Below are 2,635 nucleotides of genomic sequence, written 5' to 3' on the forward strand. Positions count from 1 at the left end.
GAGTGCTGGGATTAAAGGTGTGCACCACCACTGCCCGCAGGCTTAATTTAGCTACATAGCCACTCCCTAAGCAATTGTTGTGTTGTTGTTGTTTGTACTCAGGTAGCCTAGGATATCTCTATCCCCCTGCCTTAGTCTCCAAAATGCTGGAATTACAGGTGTGCACCACGACGCGTGGCTGAGGTTGAACTCTTAGTATGTTTATCAGACATGTGAATTCCCTGTTCATGACGCAGTTTTTTTTTTCTATTCATAGAAAGACAAAAGTCAGGCTTGGTGGCAAATGCTTGTAATTCTAATATTTGGGGTGCAGAGGTGGTATGATTGCTACAAGTTTGAGACTAGCCTGGGCTACATAGTGAGTTCAAGGCTGGCACCGGGTTCAGAACTACAACTCTCTTCTTCCAAGAGGAGTCAGAGTCACCCTCACAACACTCAAGACCCCATTTTCTCCCAGAATATGGGAGAGGGGCCCTGAGGAGGGTGTCATCCTTTATTCCATAGAGACCCTTAATCCTGGTGGAAATGGGAGGTATCCTTCCAAGGACCTCCATTCTGCTCTTGGCCAAGTCTGTCACAGAGAGGCCAGTGCTCCAGGATGTAGAACCTTTCCGTCTGATCACTTCCTGGGCATTGTCTGTGTCTGCGCTTGGCTCTGAGCTCAGGCTCTTCAGGGAGATGCCAGCAACATTCACACCATGCTACATAGGTGCCCTGGAGCCCCCATGCTCCCCACAGACCCACCCATCCATGGCAGCTCAGTAGGTAAACCCTCAACCGAGCTGAACCCAGATCACAACCACTTCCGAAAACTCGGTTTTAATGAAAGCTACGTATCTCCTAAGCCACGTGGGGTAAGACAGCCGCTGTGTTAGAAGCAGCAAGCAGTTTGGCCTGTATTTCACAATGTTGGAGATGATAAACTTGAAGATGTTCACATTTTCCTGGACCAAAATGAGCCAGTTCCCTCCCTCTTGCTGGTGGGCTCCAGCTAGGATAATGACCTACTTGGAAGTCACAGTCACACGATAGCCTTTGCCAGAGACCACTTTTGGCATTCTAAGGAAAAGGCTGCCATGCTCGAGATCTCTCATGGCTCCCTTCAGCTTGTCTTCTTGCATCAACAAGGGCAGGCTCATTTGCCAGCTCCTTCATTAATTCATTAAGATACTGATGGCACAAGCCATGCCAACAGCACCCACCCCAGCAACTGCAATCTTGTTCTGGACAGCCTGTTCCTCCTTAAGAAGATTCACAATCAGTTGGTCCTTGAGGGTTGCCCTTCGGACCTGGAGCCAAAAGGGACCACAAGTGCATCAGGCACCCAGTGGAATAGTCCGGGTTCCATGACAGTGGCTCCGGTCAAAAGATTTTTAAAGTAATAGATTTCTCACTGTACTACTGAATATTGTATAACCATTAAAAAGAATATTTCCTTCAGGATGTTATCTTTCTCTTTAGTATCTATATAGATAATATTTCATGTAAACCATGCTGACCTCATCTAACTCACTATATAGCCAAAGAATGACCTTTAACTTCTGATCCCTCTGTCTCTGCCTCCTAAATGCAAGGATTATAGGCACACACCAGTGATACTCAACTTCCGGGGACCATTCCTGAGTAGACAGAGAAGTACAAAGGCCACCTTCTAGGAGAGGAGAGCTGGGCCGGGGAGGACATGCATGCATCTTCTTGAGTGTGCACAGGCCTGCTTTGGGGTGGGACGTAAGAAACTGATTATTGCCTTGGGATGGGGGCTGTTGGGCAGGGACTGAGGACTGGGGTGATAAACAGACTCTTTTGCTCTATTTTCTCCTTATGGATCTTTTCCTGCGTCTCTTTCTTCTGTTCTACATAAGGTGTCTTGGTGAGGTCACAGTGGGAGAACGTGACTAGAGACAGAACTGAAGCGTTAGGATCTTGACTGTCCCCCGAAGACCTGTGTATCAACGGTTTGGGTCCAGGCTGGTGCTGTTGGCAAGTTCCAGGATGCCTCTGAGAGGGGACCTGACTGGGCATCTTTGGGCTATGTGAGGGTATGCCTTTGAAGAGGCAATACGGCCTCGGTCTCTTCTTCACTCTTGCTCCCTGGCCATGAGGGGAATGGTTTGCCTGTCTAAAACATGCTGTCCCATACCAGGTTCAAAGCAACAAGGCCAAACCAAACATACACCAGAACCTTGAAGACACAAAGCCCGGATGACCGTTTCCATAAGTTAGTCTCCAGCATGTCATCCTAGTGACAGAACACAGCCCAACACAAAAATGGTTTTCTCCGTGATGCAAACTCGAGCTTCAGAGCAGCGGCTGTGTGAGTTCTCCCCGAGGATTCGTGTTTTAGGAACCGGCTCCATCGCTGTGTTCTCTGCTGTGGAATATTCCTTTATACGGTGTGAAGATGTGTTACCGTGACTGGTTTAATAAAGAGCTGAATGGCCAACAGTGTGGCAGGATTGTGTAGCAGGGGCTTCTGGACAGAGAGCTCTGGGAAAGAGAAAGGAGGGGTCGCCAGCAGAGGCAGAGGGAACGGCTGGATGCAAGAGGAGATGTAAAAGTTACAAGTCACATGGCAATTCGTAGATGGATAGGAAAGGATCAGTCTAAGTTATAAGAGCTCGTGGTTACAAACCAA

The 2,635-nt window shown here is 48.2% G+C and overlaps 1 pseudogene; it reads right to left on the bottom strand.

Moving 5' to 3' along the window:
• Nucleotides 1-388: 388 nt before the first annotated feature.
• LOC142844233 (L-lactate dehydrogenase A chain-like) lies at nt 389-2,357 on the bottom strand (annotated as a pseudogene).
• Between the last annotated feature and the right edge of the window lie 278 nt (nt 2,358-2,635).

This window comes from Microtus pennsylvanicus, chromosome 2 (genome assembly GCF_037038515.1).
Source record: "Microtus pennsylvanicus isolate mMicPen1 chromosome 2, mMicPen1.hap1, whole genome shotgun sequence".
NCBI lineage: Eukaryota > Metazoa > Chordata > Mammalia > Rodentia > Cricetidae > Microtus > Microtus pennsylvanicus.